The following is a 22719-nucleotide window of genomic DNA, read 5'->3' as shown; positions in this document are numbered from 1 at the left end:
TGGGAAGCTGATCTAGGGCATGAATTTTCATCATAGCCTCTCCTAGTAGGTACAGATGTTCCAGGCAGCAGACCTCATGAGAACAGAAACACACAGTCCTTTAGGGACACGAAAACCACAATTCCCCTGATATTTTTCCCAAAGAGAGAGCTGAAGACAGTGCACATATATGCACACATGAGAAAACACCCAAGGGCTCTAGCTGCTGGGCTTGTGCTGCCTAGTTATCCCCACAAGCTACATTTAACTCTTCTCTTGCTTTATTCCCCAATATAACAATATAATTCTAACTAGTTCTCCAAGTAATATACCAGCCCTGTCTCTTCTGTCAGGTTCCCTTAAATACCCTTCCTACAGCAACCCTGGAATAAGAATGCTACAGCAATCAGCTGTTTTCAGTGGCTAGTACAATAGAAACCTCTTGGGGACAATTTTCAGTGGGACATGCATGCCTTATCTAGACTTTCTCTGACTTCTATTCCCTATTGTAGTTCTCTCCTAATTAATGCCATTCAAGGGTCCTCTGATCACTAATATCAAGTGAGGAATAAAACAGGGAAGCTGATGCTGACTAAGGTGTTTACAATCATCATGGAAAAGGTTCAGTGCAAAGTGAAAACTTTGAAGGGAATTTCTAGAATTATTAAGGTTCTCCAGATGCTTATGTTTACAGATGAAAGTCTCTTGATTTCACCTGAAGTTGTTGCAGAACTTCTTATATGAGATATATTTGCACTTCAGAAGTGTCTGGTCTAACTCTCTGCAGAGGAAAAAACAAGTGGATGAAGATTGCCTCTTGTTCAGACTATGATGGGTAACATATAGATTTGATTTATTAGTACATGGATCTTGAGGACACATCTTGAATGAACAATTCACTGAGCCCAGAATTGTATAGGAGGATATAAGACTAGTTTTTCTTTGGAAAGTTGTGCAGTATATTTAAGAATGAACTAAATTAAAAAAAAAAAAAACTTAAGTACTTACTATGTGCAAAGCATTATACTAAATGCATAGGATACAAATAGAAAAGCAAGATAGTTCCTACTTTCAAGAAATTGACATTTTAATAGAGGCAATATCAGCTACAAGTTAGATGGGAAATTCCCAGGATCCCTAGTAACAGCATCTTTAATGTCATTTCCACTGATAAAAAAATCAGTATGTTCCTAACAGTGAGCCTTTTGATGGGACCAAAAACTCTTGGCAAGAACTTTGTTTTCTAGGTTTTCAGTAGCTGTGGTTGCTGAGGAGGCACCTGAAGAGGCAGTTGCTAGATTGAATTTCCACAGATATTGCTTCTAGGACAATGGTTGGGGGAGCTGAGTTGGAAATAGGGCCAATAATAGTCTGGGGGATGCTACTATACCCAGGACTCCTGTGCTTACCTGCTGATGGCAGCAAATCAGTGATATTTAGCAGGTTAATGACTCCCTAGCTTCTCCCTTTAATAAAACACCATCTTAAAACAAAACAACTATTCTTCTGATGCTGTCACAATCAATGGCAAAACACAAGGAGCAAAGAATTAAAATTGAGGGTCACCCAAAAGTCAGCAGAAGAGCACACGGTGTGAGTATGAATAAGCTGCAGCACTATATTGTGCCTTGCATATTGTAGTACTTAACAAATGTTCTCCTCCCCTCCCCTTCCCTCCCTTCCCCTCTCCTCTATGAACTACTATTTGATAAGAATTCCAATCACCTTGCTGAAGACCTATTTACTCTATGCTCACCAAACCTGCACAAGTGAAATCATTTTCCCTAGCAGAATCAATGCCTGTGTTCGTGCCTGGGGCTGGCTAACCCATCGCAGGAAATGAGGGAGTTAATTGCCAGCAGCTGCAGCCTAGGAGCCAGGGAGGGTTGGCCAGAAGCTCTTGAAGGAGGTCTCTGTAAGGGGGATTGGCGGGAAATCCAAGGCAGGAAGCAGGAGCAGGAACCGAGCACATGCTGGGTTGGAAGAGGTGTGACACAATGTTGAGCAAAGCAGCCAAAAGCAGACATATCAGGCAATGGAGGAATTAGAATGGAATTGAAATCAAAAAGTAGCCAGAAGAAAATGAAGCTTTTTTTTTTTTTTTTTTTTATCATAATGGAGACCAATTATCACCTGACAAGGAATGTCCTTTTCTAGTAGTCCCCTGTGAAGCAGACAATTAGATTATTTAGAATTATTACAGGACATTATAACAGTGAGTGAACAAACTGAGTTCTCTGGACAATTGTTAATTTCAATAAACTAACTTTACTTTGCTTCCATCCTCCAGACCTCTCCCACAAATAACAAACAAAAATTAAATAAACTAAACATCGCATCTGATGATATATGAACCATTCTGAATCTCTAACACAAGGAGAGATTTGTGTATCATTGACCCTATGGAGCCAAAATTAATCTTGATATATCCTCACAATTTGACTTTTAACTAAGAAGAAAAATTTATCGTCTCTCCCAAGAACCAAGAGGTGTGATATAACCCTGAACAACTGTTTCTCAAATTTCTCCAGATCTTAACCTCTTTTGTATGAAGGATCCCTTTGCCATTCTCAAGAAGTCTCTGGACCCTTCCTCAGAATATTTTAAATGCATAAAATAAAATATGTAGGATTACAAAGGAAACCAACTGTATTGAAATAATTATCAAAATATATTAAAAATAAATTTGTAGACTTTAAGTTCAGAGCTTTTTAAAATCAATGATAGCTCTTTGTAGACTTCTTGTTAGGGCAGAAACCCTTTGTAAGATACAGCCACCCATAGTTTTTAGAGGGTGACTTCAAGATTTTGTATATTTGTCTTGCTTGTATTTGGTTTGGATCTGGAACAGTTTGGCAGTATTTTGAAGAGTTTCCCTTTATGAGATAAGAGAGGCAATAAATGGAGGAAATTCAGAATGAGAATAGTACTTGAAAGCAAGAGGAGGGGAGAATTGCAACATATTTTCAAGAAACTAGGAGCACAAAATTAGCAACAATTCTCAAGTTTCACAAGGGACTACAAAACATTACAGTCTCTTGAGATGGTGCCACTTTGGATAGAAATTCTAAAATTCAACTACAACCAGGAGTATTCTTGCTTAGAATAGCACCTTTCATCCAAAGATATCAATGTGTCTCTACCCATGAGCAGTCATGATTTTCAATCCTCATAGGAGAGGAGGAAAAAACTAAGGAGAAAACAAAGAAATGAATTCTGAACAATTCCAACAAATTATTGGCTGATAGAAAAAAAATTGGCTTTAGAAGATGGATGAAGAGTATTCAGGTACACTTTTAATTTGTTTTCTTACAGAGCTTTTGTTGTCTGCTTGAGTATGGTTTTAAAGAGATAGTACTTGTGTTAAAATGTTTGATGGTGATGGATGAAGGCTGGAGAACTAGAGGATAGGAATTTATGATAATTTTGTCAGGTTTCACCTTTTCTTTTCCAACTTGGCTCATTTACTTACTGTTCTTTATCTGTGGATTCTGGGACTATTCATTCTCTTAATACTTGATTCATGGTCTATGGTATCTTGTATTTCCATGGCACTATAAGGTAGCAGAGGGAATGTGGAGTCAAGGCAAAGCTTTGAGAAATGACTCTGAAATAATGGATTGCAGTGAGAAATCAGAGAGCTAACACAGGTCAAGATTATCTATCACCAGGCAGGTGGACAGGATATGAGAAGAGCAGAGTTAAGAGGCAGAGAAAGAAAATGGTGGAGTAAGGTTATCATTATCATACATTCAGATCGGAAATCCAACCTAATCCAACCAATCCAAGATAACTCAATTGAATTTAACCCAATCCAATGCAACAAACATTTATTAAGCACCTACTATGTACAAGTTTACAATGCTAGGTGAAAACGTCTTCCAGTTTTGTTAGAATCTGGACAGATGGGGGGAAATTTAATATCAAGGGCTACTAATTAGCAGATTAAGAGGTGACTTTGATTTGAGGCAAATTTCTGGTAGAAGCATGAGTTTCTTATTCACTTCTCACTAATGTATAATTCCTAGTGGAGGCAATGTAAGGATTGTAGATTAGAGTAGGCAAGTAAATATACTCATTTCATTTCAGAGGTCAAAGATTTAGGAGTGATCATGCTCTCTAAATTAAAAAGGGAAGGTTTCAATTAGAAAATTTCAGACAAACAGAGAATTGAATCTGAGGTTCCTTGGCTGCTTACCAACCAATTGTCTATTGTTTATGTGATCCATGAATACTTTCCTCCATATCTCCAGATTTCTAATTTTATGATGATTACTCCAGGACTGAAACAAAACACAAAACATATTTGTGCATCTAGGATATGGAGATACCACAGAGACCCAGATCTATCATTCATCATTCATATGACTCCTCCAATGCTTTTTTGTCAGATAAACTAACTAAAATATACTTAGTATCTCTATTTGTAGAAAAGACTAGATATTTAATTTAAAAGTAAAAAGTTTTTATGAAAAAAAGGAATGAAACAAAGTCAAACTTAAAGAGTCAAAAAAGAGAGAAATTTACATATGTCAGCCATATTCATATTTGTAATGGGCCAAAACTCTGGAGAAATATACTTGAGGCAAGGATTCTTACAACAAGGTGGAATTGATAAGACAATGATTATCTAGTTTAGCATGGTGATTAATAATTCTCTAGTTCAGTATGATTGATTTAATCTTAGAACAAATAATGGTTCCCTAGGTATATAATGATTGGCTTATACTCAGTGTGATGAATTGATTTAATTGTAATAGAGTATTTAAGAGGTCAGAGTCAGACCTACAGAGGACTTGAAGGGACTTGAAGACAGATTCCCTAGTGGTGACTGGCCTGTCCTTCACTTCTTCACTGAGACCAAGGCCTGTCTGAAGGTTCCCCAGAAAGCTAACCTGGCCCCAGGTGAAGGAGACAGACTATGAAGGAGATAATATAGACTTTGGACTTTAGTCCTGGCTATTTTTTTGTGGTGATTATTCTACTGAAACCAAGGCTGGTCCCAAGACCTCCAGAAACCTAGTCAGAAAGAACATTACATTTTGGTGCCTGAAATAAGGACTTAAACTCAACTGACATGATTGTAAGCCCAGTGAAGAAGTCCCTGTGAGATCCTGTGACCCAGAAATAGGGTAAGTACAAAAATAGACAAGCAGGAAAATTTGGTAAGGGCTAAACTAGTTACTTTCATTTCTCAGCTGAAATGGGGCAAAAACTCAGGGAAAAAAACCCTTCCCTACCCCAAGGGAAGTGTGTAGAAAACATAGTTAAGCTAATAAAGAGGCAAAGTTTGATTGTAATCTGGGAGCAGATCATTGAACTCTTCAAAACATTAAAATGTCTCCTTGACTATCTAAAGAAGAAAAATTAGAGCCAGATAAGTGGGAATTAGTGAATGAGCAACTAATAGAATATTACAATGATCATGGTCCTGATTCAGTTCCTAAGGAAACATTCTTTATATACAACATAATACAATTGGACTTAGGAATTACCTAAGTATTAGAATAAGGAAAAAGAGGAAAGAAAAGGAGGGGAATGGTACTGACAAAGCAGCTGAAAAGCATGAAGAATTAGACAAGAAAGAAGGTAAGTACAGTGGTGATGAAATTAAAGAGATGGATGGTATTGATAACACAGCTGGTGAGCATAGCCAATTAGACCAAGTTATGTACCAAGCTGATAAAGAGTATAGTGATTCTCAGTTTCACAGCTCAGTTTCTCCCAACTGTCCCCTCTCAATTTCCCTTTGTGGGGGGAGGGAGGGAGGAGGGGCAGTGGCACCATCAGCACCAAACATGCAGCAGCTTTGTCCACCTGCTATGACAAGATTACAAAAGGCACTAGTTAAAGCTAAAAAAAAAGGACAGGATATATCTGATTTAAGAATAAAAACATATCCTGTGACTGAAGAATTTAATTCTTCAGATCAAGCCAGGAGAAGAAACCTTCCTTTTAATCTGGAAATTATCAAAGATTTGAAAAAGGCTTGCACTCTTTATGGGTCTACATTGTCTTATATTAAGATGTTATTAGAAAATTTGGCTTATGAAATTTTAATCCCTAGTGATTGGAAATCTCTAGCAGGGAGAAACATATGTTTAGAACCTGATCAAAACTTGTTGTGGCTTTCTGAGTATAGTGAACTCTGTAGGATACAAGCTCAAAGAAATATATCAGTCACCTTTGATCAACTAGCAGGTGTAGGTAATTATGTAGACACTTTAGTGCAGATTAATTATCCTTTAATAGCATATAAGCAAATTGCTGCTGCTGCTATAAAAGCATGGGGCATCCTCCCAGAAGACAAGATAGAGGGGAAGCCTTCACAAAAATAGCACAAGGTCCAAATGAACTCTTTGCTGATTTTGTGGGACATCTGCAGATAGCTGTCACACAAACTATTGGTGAAAATGCAGCATCAGCAATAATGATAACAACAACTTGCTAAGGAAAATGCTAATGAAGTTTGTACAAGAATTATACTAGAACTACACAAGAATGCTCCTTTAGAGGAGATCATAAGACGCTGCGGTGCCACAGTGGGCACAAATGCCATTTATACCCAGGCTATGATGCAGAACATGGGAAGATAGGGTCCCTCTAAGCAAGGGACTTCCAGAGAGACTCATCAATGCTTTCAATGTGGTAAAGTAGGGCATTTGAAAGCTCAATGTTGGCATAGACACAGAGTGAGAAGACAGAGTGAGAGAACAAGACCCAAAACCCTATGCTCAAAATGCAATAGAGGCTTCCATTGAGTCTCAGAATGTAGATTGACCCAGGGAAATGAGAGATGGGGCCCAGCTCCAGGGTCTGAGGCCAAAAACAGGTGGGGCATGATGGCAGCTGAGGTTATACCCAGAAAGTTTTTTAGAAGTTCAGTACTCTGATATGATCAATCATCCAGGAAACAATCTAATGGGAAAAAGGGATTACAATTGGGGAGAATACAAGTTTTGTAACCCATTAGAAGGGCAGTGTCCAATGCCAGCAGCTCCTCTATCTTTAGATAATCTCCAGGTGATGTGGAGAGATCCAGAAAGTGGTGAATGGAAGGGAGCAGATAGATTAACTGCTTGGGGGAGAGAGTTTGCTTATATCTCTACAGATGGAGAAGGAATCAGATGGGTGCCAATGAGCTGTATTTAGCTTGTCCATCAGAGAGACAGATAAAGAGAAAAACCGTCAAAACAAAGCAGAAAACTCAAGAAACATTGGGTGGTTCCATCTCTGACTACATGTGCCACTGTTAATACAATGTGTATGGCAATTGATGCATAAACATCAAAAAATTGTTGATAAGGTTGTTACAGAACTTAAAAACCCTTAGGAATCATTGGATTCCCTGACACTTGAAGTAATGGACAATACATTGGTTTTGGACTATCTCTTGGCTGCTGAAGTAGGTTATTTATATACCCTCCTTCTAGGACTTATGGACATGTATAATTCCTCATGTTGATTCATGTTATTTGTTACATCACTACTAGCCTGTGTTATATTACTATGTGCTTGTGTAATACCTCCCATGTTTATGGATTTATGTATACTTGTTTCAAATGAGACCCTTCAGAAACCGCTAACAAAAGCAGGTTTGACTTTCCATTTCCCTTTGGTATTTTCATCTCCCTTCCTGAGAAGTCAAGGAGGCATGACCACTTTAGAACATGACCACATGTTCTAAAACAAAAGAAAGTGGGAGATGTAGAGGGCCAGAACTCAGGAGAAATGTACTTAAGGCAAGAATTCTTACAACAAGGTGTTAACTCAGTGGAATTGATAAGACAATGATTATCTAGTTTAGCATGGTGATTAATAGTTCTCTAGTTCAGTATGATTGATTTAATCTTATAACAAATAATGATTCCCTAGTGATTTAATGACTGGCTTATACTGAGTATGATGAATGGATTTAATAGAATATTTAAGAGGTCAGAGTCAGACCTAGAGAAGACTTGAAGATCGTAGTGGCTGTCCTGTTTCTTCGCTTCTCCACTAAGACCAAGGCTTGTCTGAAGGTCCTCCAGAAAGTTAGCTCAGCCACAGGCAAAAGAGACAGACTGTTAAGGAGATAATAAAGACTTTGGACTTTATTCCTGACTATTCTTATGGTGATTATTCTACTGAAACCAAGGCCCATTTGGAGGACCTCCAGAGAGCTAGCCATAATATTACAAATAATGTTTTATATGCATGTCTATATGTGTGAACATTCATATGTATATACGCATATAGGTGTATGTATGTGTATATAGATATATGTATGTATGTATGTGAGTGTGAATCTTTGTGTGTATGTATGTATGTATATAAACAGAAGGGAAAAAATAAAATGATAATGAGTGTACTATATTAGGACAGACAGTTCCTGAAAACATAATTATATAGACTTATGTATGAGTGAACACCATAGTTTTATAGTACCACTTAGCATTTTCAACTTTGTTTAAAACAAAAATAAAACCTTTATCACTCATAATAGAAAGTTAATAGACAGTTTGATATCTCTTAAATTCCAGAACTAAGGGTCTTTTCTCAGTTCTCATCCTTTTCAACATCTTCAAAGCATTTGGCATTGTTTATCACTCACCTTTCCATTCTAGATACTCTCTCCTCTTTGGGTTTTCTGGTTTTTCCTCTCATTTGGTTCTCTTTCCTGCTTACTCCTTCTCAGTCTCCTTTGCTGAATTTTCACATGACAACTATAATAATGTTTGTGTTCTAAAGATCCATACCAGGGTTTCTATCTTTTTTCTCTTCATACATTCCTATTTAATGATCTCATTGGCTCTTATTAGTTATGCAAATAATTTATAGTTCTATACTGTACATCTAGCCCTGGCTTTTTTTCCTAAACTCCAATTCCACACCATCACCTTCCAAACTATTTACATTTCAAAATCAACATATTCAAAATAAAATTTGATCATTTTACCCAAATTTATCTCTTTTCCAAACATCCTTATTTCTTTTAAGGGCGCCAGTATCCTTCCAGATCAAAGATTTAGGGTCACATTTACTCCCTATTCTCACTCATCCCATCTATCCAATATAATTTATTTTTTCAATTATCATTTATTTTTTCTATCTTCTTTCTCTTCCTACTCATTGGGAACCTTCCCCCCCCAAAGTTTTGTAGCTTATATGTATAGTCAGGCAAAAATAAATTCCTATATTGATCTTATCCCAAAATGTGACTCATTCTTGCACACATCACTTCTTAGGAGGTAGATAACATTGTTCATCATTGATTCTCTGAAATTATGGCTAATTATTACATTGATCAATTCTTAAGTCTTTCAAAATTGTTTTTTCTCTTTTCTATTTTCTTTTATTATGATTTTGTGATAATAGAAATTCTTTTCTTTGTTTTGCTCATTTCACTCTGAATCAGTTCATATAAGTTTCTCCAGATTTCTCTGAAGCCATTTCTTTCATAATTTCTCATAGCATAATAGTATTTCATAACATTCATATATATTGTATACTCATATATGTTCATATATCTGTTCATTTATTTATTTGTTCATTTGTTTAATATATGAGTATCTCCTTAGTTTCCAATTTTTATCCTCTTCAGATTTTGGACACAAAGCATCTTTTTCTCTTTTTCTGATCTCTTTGGGGATATAAGCTTAGCTGTGATATTGCTGGATCAAAGGCACACATAGATTTTATTTTCCATTTAAAAAAATTTAATTTAGTTGTTTTAATGAAGAAAAATTTTCACTTCTCTACCCACTGAGGAACAAAGAAAGGCAAAACCCTTAAATGCCAAAGGAGAGATGTGTATATGTTAAATCTTTATAAGAAATATACATAGTCTAACAGAATAAATTTCTACATTGGCCATTTCCAAAAAGCATGTCTTAAAATGCACTCTGAGTCTATTCATCTCTTTGTCAGGAGATGGGCAACATGGTTTATCATGATTCCCCCTGAAATCATTGTTGGTCATTGAATTGATCAGTATTTGTACTTTTATATTTCTTTGTTCAATGTTTGTACTTTTATATTTCTTTGTCTTTACAATGTTGTTGTGATTTTATAAATTATTTTCCTAGTTCTTTTTATTTCATTATGTATCATTTCATATGAGACTTCTCATGTTTTTAACAAACCATCCCCTTCAACATTTTTTGTAGCATATCATTTCACTATATTCATATACCATAATTTATTGAGTCACAGGCACTCTCTTAGTTTCTAATTCTTTGCAAATACAGAAAAAGCTATTATAAATATTTTTGTACAAATGGGTCCTCTTCTTCTTTCTTCAGTCCCTTGAGGGGGACAAAGGCAGTGATGTTGCTTAGTAAAAGAATATGCACAATTTAATAACTTTCTGATAATGATTCTATACCAATCCACAGCTCTGTCAAAATGCATTAATATTTCTGTTTTCCTTCAGACCATTCAATATTTGTCATTTTTCTTTTTTTTTTTTAAACTTTGTGTGATTTACTTATTTATAACATATTTCATGTCTCCTCTTTACTTGCATAGTTATAAATCTAGTTTGGGCCATCATTACTCATTTTAGACTCCCTTTCTCAAATCTCTCCTCACTTCAATATGTTTTCCATTCTAGGTAGCTACTAAAATGATTTTTCTAAAGTATAGATCGGACATGCCATTAACAAACTTAAAGGTTCCCTATCACTTCTAGAATCAAATACAAATTGTTCTAGTGAACTTTTTAAAGTTCTTCAAAATTTGACCTCTTCTTGTCTTTTCAGTGTTCTTTGGACTCTAACTTCTAAAACTGTGACCACATATGGGGTCACAGAACTGAATGTGGAAGTTATGAAAAACTGGCAACAGTAAAAGGTTTCTGAATGCAAAAAAAAAATTCAAAATAAAATGAGTAATGAATCAGGGATGTTTCTGGCAGCACCTGCCTGTGTTGCATTGCATGACTCTACTGCAGCATTGGTTCTGAACACACAACATATGCATTTTGCATTATGCATGAGTGCTGCAAGAAACACCTTGGCTCAGATTAGAAATGGCAAAAAGAAGTCACAAATGGAAAAAAGTTTAAGAATCCTTTAGGAGGTGATACTTAAAAGGTTCTAGGGATAAAGAGTTGGTGATTATTAGGGGTAGCATTTCAGGCATGGGGGATAGGCAGTACAAAGGCACAGTGATGGGAGATATAGCTTTATGTGTGAGAAACAGCAAGCAGACTAGGGCTATCTTCCCTTCTAAGGTTACCTCATATCTCTTCTGTGTGTATCTTATATATACACCAATTTATGCACATGTTTATCGCCTAATAAAATGTAAAACCATGAAGAAAAGGACTTTTTGCTTTTTCTTTGTATCCCTAGAACTCAACATAAGTGCTTTTTACTTGAAACTCATTAAGGTTAGTCTGTATATAAACAAGAATTCTCTGTACCACATCTCCACAAATGGTTATCTAGAATCCATTTAAAATTCTTCAGTGATGGGAAAACTCCCTACTTCCCAAGGTAGACTATTCTGCTTTTGAGCAGCTCTAATTATTAGGAAGCTTTTAAAAAATATTTAGCCCTAATCTGCTTCTTTCCAACTTGTACCAATTACTCTTTAATCTGCATTATGATGTCATGTAAAATTTATCTAATCCTTTTCCACATGATAGCTCTCAGAATACTCAAGAACAATTATCATGTCCCTTTTTAGATCTTCTTTTCTCTGAATTAAATAGTCTTAATTATTTTTATATGGCAAGGTTTTCAGTCTCCTTGTAATACTGGTCATCATCTTTAATATACAACCAAATTGTTAATGTCCCTTCCTATAATATGGCATTGAGAACTGAACACAGATCTGACCAGGACAGAGATGAATGTACCTATTCCATTCTTCATTCTGGACACCATGTTTCTATGAATGTTTCATTTTTCATCAGATTTCAGTGCTGATTTCTCCTTCATGTCCCTGAAAATTTTTTAATCCTAGAATTCATACTCAGGAAATGTTCTCAGCCCCTCTCTATCCCTTTACCAGGTCAGCTATCTCTTCATTTCTTAGTAGGTCTTATTCAGATGAACAGTAATATGGACAAGACTCTCTAATTTTAAAAATCCAGGTAGTGCTTTTATTTCTTTTTAATTAATTATTAGATACAGTCCCATTGTTTAATGCTATTGATATTTTTTGGTTCCTGTCTTCATCATCCAATATATTGTAGATACTTCTGAAAGTTCTGTGTCATTTGAAAATTTGATAAACATGTTATTTATACTTCATTAGAGCTGTTAATAAATGTTGAACACAACAGTATTAGAACTGGATCCCTGGAGCACTCCAACTAGAGACTTATTTCCAGGTTGATAGTGATTCATTAATCACTATTCTGTATATTCATTCAGTTATCCATTTGGAATCTACCTAAATGTATTATCAAACATTTTTTTATTCCATCTTTACACACATATTATATTACTTGTACACACACATACACATATATGAGTTCAAGCCCTTGCTAACAATATATCTATTATTTACTTATTAATTCATTATATATGTCCTACTTTACATGTATTTATGCCTGTTTATGCATAATTATACAGCATAAAATTATAAAAATAGAAATAAAAAAGAATGGTATAAAGATGAAATAGTATTTCCTAGAATCAATAAGGAGCCATTGGAGTTTCTATAATAGAGAAGGGCCATGTAAATCATTTTGGAAACTGTGTGGAAGGTCATCTGGAGAGGAGAGAGATTCAAGGCAGCAAGGTAAATTAGGAGCCTATTGCAATAGTTCAGGCAAGAAGTGATGAGAAGCTGAACTAGATTGGTGGCTATATGATTAAAGAGAAGGGGACATGTGAGAGATGTTGTGGGAGTAAAAAACAAGATTTGGTTGATAATGTGAAGTGAACTGAATCGGAGGTGACACTAAGATTGTGAACGGGTAGAACAGTATTTATTTTAATAGAAGAAAATTTGAAAGAGGGTGGATTGTGGAGGGGGACAAGGAGCTGAGAAAATAATGTAATTAAAGTTATTATGCATCACAATTCAAGTTTACTCATTCTTTGAAATGTACTCTATCATACTACCTAAAATGAAAATGAAGCCACGGAGGGATAAAGTTCTTATTCATTGATCATCAGTCACCCTGGAGCTCAGGTAATTGCACCAGGTAATCTGTGGGACATACTAGGGGAGGAAATTTTCCCAGTGGGATTTGTGTAGCTGCTGCTGCTCTGGATACTGAGGAAATGGTTAGGTTAGAATCACCCAGAAAGATCTAGCCTTTTGTACTTATAAGTAGGGGTAGATATAGGAGTGCATACTTTGCTGCTCCAGTGAAGGGTGAATGTTGTGGTATAAACTTGTGTGATTGTGCTGATTACAAGCCTCAGAATTAACTATTGTTGGGGAGGTGGGAATCAACTACTCTGAGTAGTTGACAAACAATAAGATGGGTAAAGGAGTGACCTTTCCATTTTTTCCATACTGCTCTGCCCTGTAGCCTTTCTAACTCGTCCACAAGGATATCACAAGGAATCTCTTTTCCTTTCTGAAAGAAAACAGAAGTTCAAAAGGGGACATATACAAGTCAATTTTGTTACAACTTTAAAAAATCAAATATACATTTAAAAAGTTAATTACATATAATGAAGGTGGTATGGATATTGTCTTTATTTTTATCTATGCAGTTACAAGTTTCCACATAGATTGATGAGGTATGGCTCATAGGAATTGAGATGACATATTTAAAACATCTCCCTTTACCCTTTTCAAGGAAGACTAATTTTTTTTTTTCTGAAGCATTTGGGATTAAGTAACTTGTCCAGGGCCACAGAGCCAGCAGGAAATGTTACGGGGAAAGATAGATTCTTGACAAGAGGGGAAGCAGGGAGGAGAACCCTGTTTTCTTTAGAGAGAGGGACTACCAGATTAGAAGTAAATCAATCTGTTCCCTTCAATATTATTAGTCTAAAAGATGTTATTTTAGGCTCCAGCTATAGCTCTTGAACACTCTTCCTTAATGGAGATGGAGTACCTTAAGTTTTATATCCAAGGGTTAAAACCACTTTCCCATTAGATGCCAGTTTCATAATGAATATATATATATAATAAAACCATTTATCTAAGTTTATAACAAAATAGAAAGAATACATAGGAGATTATAAAGTAGATGGTAAAGAGCAAAGGAGTTCATTTATTAGGAGTGAGGTAACTCATCTCAACCAAGAGAAAAAGTATCCAAAAATCTCTGGATTTTGGGGAAATTCTCCACAGTCTCTAGTGCAACAAGCTAAGTATAGGAACATCATCAAGACTGGCAGCTTCTCTCTATACTGACTCTTTTCCAACTTTACATGGTCCTGAAGAAATGTTAGAATAATACATTTTTTTCTCTTGAAGTTGGAAGGCATGATATTTTTCCTTTCCTACTCTTATCACCTCTATCTGCTTTTTATATAAGTATGGGAGAATAATCATTCTCCACTAAATGATGGAAAGAGTTCCATGTAATTGTCCCTCTGACCCAAGAGTTACATGTATATATAATAGAAATTCTATACGCCATATCACCAACAAGGGTTTAGGATCATGACCCTAAGATGTTTCTGTTGTGGCTTGTCTGGGTCTTGTGCTTTTTTTGTCCATCTCCTCAGTTATCTTGGATTTCAGTTCTGTCATTATTTTTAATGTCTCTTTTCCAGAATAAAGATTATTATTCTTTGTAGAGAGAATAGAAAGGAAAACAAGAGTTGAGTAGATTTGCTTCTTTTCTATCATTCATTCATTATCATCATTACTATCCAACTCAAGGACTGATTCTACCTCTTCTTTCATTTTTTCCCTTGCTCCCAATGTATCAACCAATCTCTGTTTTTGTTGTCCTTACAATGATGTAGACTCATTCTGAGTCTCATCAATCATGATGCTATTCAAAGAGTATCATGCCTCTTTTTTGTATACATGCTTATTATTTAATCTTGCTATCTAATTTGGTCAAGTCTTCTGCATATTCATTTTAGATAATTTGCCTTTCCCTTATTTGTTGGATTAAATTTCAACTGTATTGCTAGAATTTCATGCTTAAAAGTATTTTCTCAAGGGTAGGTAAGAAGAGATGGATGGAGAATTTCAGACTATGATTAAAATGATAATAATTGTCAGCCACAAAAACTTATCTTTTCCAACAAATAAGATAAACACAAATGAAGCATAGTTTTAATTTTAAAGATAAAACCAATTTATGTTTGGTAAGGAATAGGTAAAGATTAATTCAATTAGATTAAATTACCTCAAAAATCTAGGTTTAGTTAATCTAGTTAATCTAGGCTTAGTTAAATTTAAGATAATATTTCTCAAATTGTGATTTTCCCAAAAAGATTCCTTCTTATTTCTGCCATTTTTATTTCTTTTTCTCTTACCTATCTCCTTATGAGGAAACTTATTTATTGTAAAATGAGAATTTGTATTGGAGAAGAGAATTTTTAAAATGGCAGTTCAAAAGACAAAAATAATAAAGCAAAATACTAAATTGAGTAAATAATAGATTAGAAATAGGTAAATTCAGCGAGGAGGTATGCAAATTGTACATAATCGCATGAAGATACAATGCAAATGAATTTGTAGACTTTTGGTATATAGAGTAAAATGTGGCTGTGGAATACCATCATGGAGATTACAGGCTTAAGGTATTTGTACTTAAACAATATTTTCACATTTCTCCTGAAAATTAAAGGCACCAACAAACAAAAAAACAAACCAAAACCTATGCTGAAAATGAATGAATTCACACACTTTCACTCAATTCATATCATATTCTATATCTTCCACACCTACATTTTAATGAGTTTTGCTTTTTAGTCTGTCTCCTTTGTGCATAATCCTTTGGGTTGGAATATTTCCACAATCAATCAAATATTTTTTGAAAGACTACTACATAGAATAACTATACTTGCTCTGTGGAAAATTTTTTAAAACTATGACATGATCTTTGCCTTCAAAGTGCTGAAAGCCTAGTTAAACAGAAAAAGTAACAGATACAAAATAATTAGTGGAGAATTAAATATTAAAAAATTATGGTTCTGGCTCCAAGTATAATAGGGATTCAGAAAGGAGAAACAGGCAAAATAGGGGACTCAGAGGATATAGAAGAAAGAATTCTTCTTTCAGTCTGGAAGGGCTGATTATTTAGGGAAAAAATATTATATTTAACCTAATCCAAGTATAAAAAATGTTTAGTGAGAGAAAAGGGGAAAAAGATACCTTTTAATTGATAAAGTTTAGATTATATTTATTCTAATCAACTTAAGATCATTAATTGATTCTTTAGTTTGTAAGATTGTTTAGTTATAATAATGATATTTATATAGTATTTTAAACTTTACAAAGTGCTTTATATATGCTTATTTGACCCTTACAACAATCTTGTAAGAGAGGAGACGAAATAAAAATTATAAGATCATAGGTATCCTGTTTTTTTAGTCATTTAGAATTCTAATATTGAAAATATGTATTAGACTATTCTTAATATTCTTAAAATATTTATTAGGGCACATGTATATATGTATGCATATATGCTGTGTGTATGTATAGATATGTATGTGTATGTATCTCTGTGATATCTACTGATTAACCTATATAGATATACTATTTATATGTTGAGATTAGCTACTCTAGCATTTATCATGATGAATGTGCCTGGCAATGAAAGTATATCATTCATATGACATAGTAAGAAAGGTGCTATTTTTTCCAGCCTGATAGTCTCTCAGATGGTCCAAAGTTATGGTTCACATATAGCCATTCTAGGATTCCAGCCTGCCTATATTATGAGTTGGAATCAGTTTTGAAACCATTGGATTCTGATACCAGAAGCCATAGTGGCTAGAGATTTCTCGTTGAACAATTTCTATTTTGGACCCAAGTTGTTATTGTCAATCTGGAGCCTATGGGAAAACTGAATTAATCATTTCAAATGCAGAACTTCACATATTTTCCAAAAGCAGTTCATTCTAAGCTTGTGTGAAATATCCTTATTAGGATCACTGGTTAGCTGGTTGAATAAATTCAGTCTATTGTCATAATTTATTTTCCTTTTTATTTCATATTGTTAAATGAGTCACTGGTTGGAAAGTGATGTTTATCTAATTCTGAATGATTATAATTACTTCATTTACCACTTTAGAAGGGTGATATTACTTCTGCTTTATAATTTTGGAGGGCAGTGGAAGCCTTATTAGCATCTAGATAGTTAAGTGGATAGAGCACTGGGCTTGGAATTGTTTGTGGGTAGAATAAACAAATATAATGAAAATGACAATAATATCTAAATTAATTCACTTATTCAGTATCATATCAATCTACCCACCAATTGATTGCTTTAGAGAATTAGAAATAACAATGATGGAATTCATTTGGAAGAAAAAAAAAGGTTAAGGAAAATAATGAAAAAAAAACTGGGAAGCAAGGGGACTTAGTAGTACCAGATCTTAAATTATATTTCAAAACAGTATAGCTCAAAGTTGAGGTGAATCAGTGGAATAAATTAAGGACATAATATACAAAAGAAAATCTACCTTTTAGTAAGATGTTTGGTAAAAAAACAAAGATATTGACACTACAAGGACTCATTATTAAAAAAACTGATAAAACTGCAAAACTGTCTGGCAGAAATTAGGTAGAGATCAATATTATCATACCATGTACCAAGATTATTATATTGTAAGTGGCTGCTAACTTAGATGGGCATCCCCTCGATTTCTAATATTTTGCCACCACAAAAAGAGCTGCTATATATAGATAGATATTTGCCTATACAGGTCATTTCTCCTTTTAAAAATAATCTCTTTGGGGTAAAGATTTGATTTCATCATCTGAAACTGCCTGTTCATATCCTTTGACCATTTATCAGTTGTAGAACAGAAAGAAATTTTTTCTATTAATTTTTTATAATTATAACATTTTCTTTGACAGTACATATGCATAGGTAATTTTTTTTTACAACATTATCCCTTGTACTCCCTTCTGTTCTGAGTTTTTCCTCTCCTTCCCTCTACCCCCTCCCCTAGATGGCAGGCATTCCCATACATATTAAATATCTTATAGTATATCCTAGGTACAATATACATGTGCAGAACCGAATTTTGTTGTTGTTTCTGTTGCAAAGGAAGGATTGTAATCAGAATGTAAAAATAATCTGGGAAGAGAAACAAAAAAAAAACAAAAAACAATGCTCACAGTTTACACTCATTTCCCAGTGTTCCTTTTCTGGGTGTAGCTGATTCTGTCCATCATTGATTAATTGGAATTGGATTAGCTCTTCTCTATGTAGAAGATATCCACTTCCATCAGAATACATCCTCATACAGTATCATTGTTGAAGTGTATAATGATCCCCTAGTTCTGCTCATTTCACTCAGCATCAATTGATGTAAGTCTCTCCAAGCCTCTCTGTATTCCTCCTGAACAGAAAGAAATTTAAGCTATCAACAGCTATATGAAAAAATATTCTAACCCCCTTTTTCTTAAGCTGTAGTTTAAGACTACATATGGGATCTCATAATTGAATGTGGGAGTAACAAAATTATGATTTATTATTAGTAAATGTTTGATTTTTATATTTTTATATACCTATATACCTGGGCTCTTGTAAAAATTTCTATGTTGAAAAGGGGTAGGAAGTGAAAAAAGTTTAAGAAACCCTGCTATAAACAACTAATAATTATAAAAATGCAAATTAAAGCAACTTTTAAGTACTACCCATTAGATTGATAAAGAAGAAAAAAAGGAAAATTACAAATGGTGGAATGATTTTGGGGGAAAAGCATATGAATGCATTGTTGGTGGAATTATGAACTTGAAAGCAATTTGGAATTATATCACCAAAGTCACTAAGTTACCCATCACCTTTTGACTCAATGATACCACTAATAGAATTATACTTCAAAGAGCTAAAAAAAAGGACTCATTCCTACAAAAATATTTATAGTAATTTTTTCTGTGGTTAAAAAAAAACACACCAAAAACTAAGAGGATTTCCATCAATTGGGGGAATAGCTAAACAAATTATGGTAATATGAAGGTAATGGAATACAATTGAGTTATTAAAATGAGAGAAATAATTTAGAGAAAAGCAAATTCTGCATAACAGAGATACAGTTTCACATGTTCTATCATATAAATGTGCTGGGGATAAAAAATAAAAGGAAGTCAGTCTCAACATTCAAGGGGCTTGTATTTTAAGGGAAAGAGAACACATAAAGGTAAACTATGAAATATAAAGAACTGTTCTTTGTTGTGGGTGTTTGTTATTATTTTTTTGAAAGTTGATCTTAGATCTTAGTGAGGAGTCTTCTTTCCTTAACTAAATCCCACACAAGTCTCCATTTGAGATGCTCTGGGTTTTGAAATTGGCTAAAAGAAGGATATGGATGAGTGATCAAGGCAGTCAGTTAGATCTTGTCTACCAAACCTTTCTCCTTTCTTTCTCCTCTGTGGCCTTTCTGATGTACAGATTTCTCTATAACTTCATGGTTTGTCTATTAATTTTACTCTTAGGTTTCATTGTGGAAATCATTCTTTCCTTCTGTCAATTCTTATGTGGCAGAATAGACATAGGAAAGGATCATCTACGTTTGAGTTGAAGGAGTCAAGAATGGTGGGCATCTCCTACTTGACTAGTCCCTTAAAATCAGATGTCTCAGTTCATGATCTTTCCCCATTAGGGGTCAGAACCTGAGCATTTAGATTTGACATAATTGCAAATTAACTTTTCTTTGCTCTATTAAGTTACCCACATAAGAAGGATATGAGCCTGTTTTTCTGATTTCCCAGATGGCTTTTGGTAATCCTCCATAGCTAGAATGCATACTGCTCCCCTTGTAGTTTGCTTAAATTTGTAAGAGAGAGTTCATCCCATAATCCCTGAGCTGTCTTCTCCTCCCTTTTTTGGTAGTTTTATAGTATCAAGGGTATCACTTTTCCTCATCTTTCTCCATCTGTGGAAAAAAGTTGATCCCATAGAGAGATGACATATCTCTCCATGGAACACTATTGATTTCCATGATCAATATGGCCCTTTATTTTAGGCGAGATGAGCTAGAAGCCTTTTTTTTTTTCAACTCCCCTCCACTTAATTTTATACAATATCCCTGGTTATTTCAGATTTTTGCCACTTTAAAAAAAAAAAGGCAGTTTGCTCACTCTTATTTAGATTTCTGATACTGAAAATTTCAAATGAACTCACCTTTGAATCTCAAAAGAATTTATTAAAGGGGTTTAAATAAATAAGTATATGCATATATATACACATACATACATACATATATATATATACATATATGTATATAAAATCATATGCTGATGGAATCATGAAGTGATCCTATTTGCTTTAACTGAAAGGACAAAATTTTTGTGGCATCATAAAATGCATGTTTTTTTCATTCTGGTTAGTAGTTTTTCAGCTTGTCCTTATCCAGGATTTCTGCATAGTCAGTCCAGACTCCAGCTGACCTGTCCCTGAAGGTACAGCCTACTTCTAGTAAGTTGGATTTTAAGGCCAGATGCTATATCAATCAATAAACAAACATTCATTATCTGTCTTCTCTACTTGCCAGGCACTGTGATAAATCTCAACTGAGGATACAAAAAGAGACAAAAAAAAAAAACTGTTCCTGTCCTTCAAGAGCTTACAATCTAATGGGCCTCTAGTAAAGTACTTTTACTAATTGCTTTGCACTAATTGCTTATAGATTTCTTGGAACCTGTGACAGTAAGCACAAATGTACTTCATTACAATGTGCTTCATTTTAGCGTGTTTTACATCCAGATATTATTTTAAAATATTTTTGTTTTACAAATTGAAGATTTATGGCAATCTGGCATAGAATAAGATAATGCCATCTTTCCAATAACATGTGCTCACACCGTATCTCTGTTACATTTTTGTAATTCTCACAAAATTTAAAAATTTTCATTATTATTATATCTATTTTAGTGATCTGTCTACTATTTTAGGGCTCCATGAACTGTCCCCATATAGGTCTGTGAATTTAATAAATATTATGTGTATTCTTATTGCTTACTGGTCAGAAGTTTCTTCTCTCTCTCTCTCTCTCTCTCTCTCTCTCTCTCTCTCTCTCTCTCTCTCTCTCTCTTTCTCTCTCTCTCTCCTTCTCCTCTTCCTCCTCCTTCTCCTGCTCCCCCTCCTCTTCCTCCCTCCCTCCTTACATCTCCTTCCCTCCCTCTCCCACCTTTCTTTTCCTTCCCTCCCTTCTTCTCCTTCCCTCCCTCTCCCTCCTTTCCTCTCCCCCTCTTCCTCTCCCTCCCTCCCTTCCCCTTTTGATCTCTATCTCTGGGTCTGTCTGTCTGTCTCTCCTCTAGATCCCCTTATTCCAGAAGACACAACAACACTGAAATTAGGCCAGTTAGTAACTTCACAATGGCCTCTAAGTGTTCAAGTGAAAGGAAAACTCATTGGATAGGGCAAACTTCAGTGTTATTTATTCTTAAAATAAGAAAGTGTCCCAACCACGTAAACTTTCAGCAACCACTATCCTGGTCAATAAGCAACTGTCAACATCCAAGCAAGACCCTCCACCAACAAGAAGAGTATAACTGATGAAGGCTCAGGTGATGATTAGCTTTTCCCCCCTGCAATAAAGTATTTTGATGCAATACTATTGCACAATTAATAGATGACAGAATAGTATAAACATAACTTTTATGTACATTGGAAAACAAAAAAAATGTGATTCACTTTATTGTGTTATTTGCTTTATTGAAGTGAAAATACATTGTAATAGGTTGTGTAGGAATATAAAATACAAAGATCAAAGCTCAGGCCCTGCTCTTGACAGAGCTTATAGGTTAGGAGAGATAAAATAAATGTATACAAATAATAATATAAGACAGGAATCAAAGAAATGCAAAGCAAGTCCTAGAGGATTTCACAGGAAAGAGAGAAATCACTTCTAAGGGAGAGGAAAAATCAGAAAAAGTTTTTAAAAATCCAGAGTTCTGGACTTGTTGGGTAACCCAAGATTCAATCCTGACTGAACTGGTTATATAAGATTCTTTTTATTGGTGCAAAGAATGATCACATGAAGCTCCATGCCAGTGAAGAGACGAGTTGGCAATCCTGGAAGAGAGAGCCCCTGTCTCACCTGAAAGGAAATTCCCTGAAATCTTTAGTGGCCCAGACTGGAAAGCATTGTAGAAGTTGGGTCATCTACATCTCTCATTATCCTAAAAGTCTTTTTCCTCTTCCAAGGCCTTTCCCCTGAATTTCCCTGAATTCCCTAAATGCCCTCTCCTTCATCAATGAAGATAACTTTCTATAATTGCACCAGACTTGAATCCTGGGTTATATATCTACATATGGATATGAGCCAACAAAATGCTAAATGAATAAGAAAATAACTGGTAGTTCAGGAAGGGGAGTGATCAATATGTGAGAGAGGCCAAAGAAAAATGTTCAGAGAGGATGTGGCTTGGTTCTGAGAGGATGTGGGGCTTGGTTCTGGTCTTGAATGACTGATTGGTTTTAGGAAGGGGGAAGCTGGGATGAAGATATCCTAGGTGGTGAGAGTATGCGGTGATGAAACAGCAAAAGGAGCAAAGACTGAAGGAAGAGTGTTGGGTTACACTGAGGATGCCAGCTGGGCTACAGCTATTGGGGAAGGTTCTTTGCTGGGAGTAGCCTGAGATATTTTTAGGGGGGAGGAAAAGATCTTTGGTGTTATTGACAAAAAGAATTCCTTCCAGCAG

The 22719-nt window shown here is 34.9% G+C and overlaps 1 protein-coding gene across 1 annotated transcript in view; it reads left to right on the top strand.

Moving 5' to 3' along the window:
* Positions 1-2993: 2993 nt before the first annotated feature.
* TMEM163 (transmembrane protein 163) overlaps positions 2994-22719 on the top strand; it is a 304131-nt gene continuing 284405 nt past the window's right edge. The window contains exon 1 of the mRNA XM_074301879.1: positions 2994-3267. The gene's annotated coding sequence lies outside the window, so the exon portion shown is untranslated. The remainder of the gene's footprint in view (positions 3268-22719) is intronic.

Source organism: Sminthopsis crassicaudata, chromosome 3, assembly GCF_048593235.1.
Source record: "Sminthopsis crassicaudata isolate SCR6 chromosome 3, ASM4859323v1, whole genome shotgun sequence".
Taxonomy (NCBI): Eukaryota; Metazoa; Chordata; class Mammalia; order Dasyuromorphia; family Dasyuridae; genus Sminthopsis; species Sminthopsis crassicaudata.
Note: the sequence above shows the minus strand (reverse complement) of the source record. Positions and strands in the feature narration are given on the sequence as shown.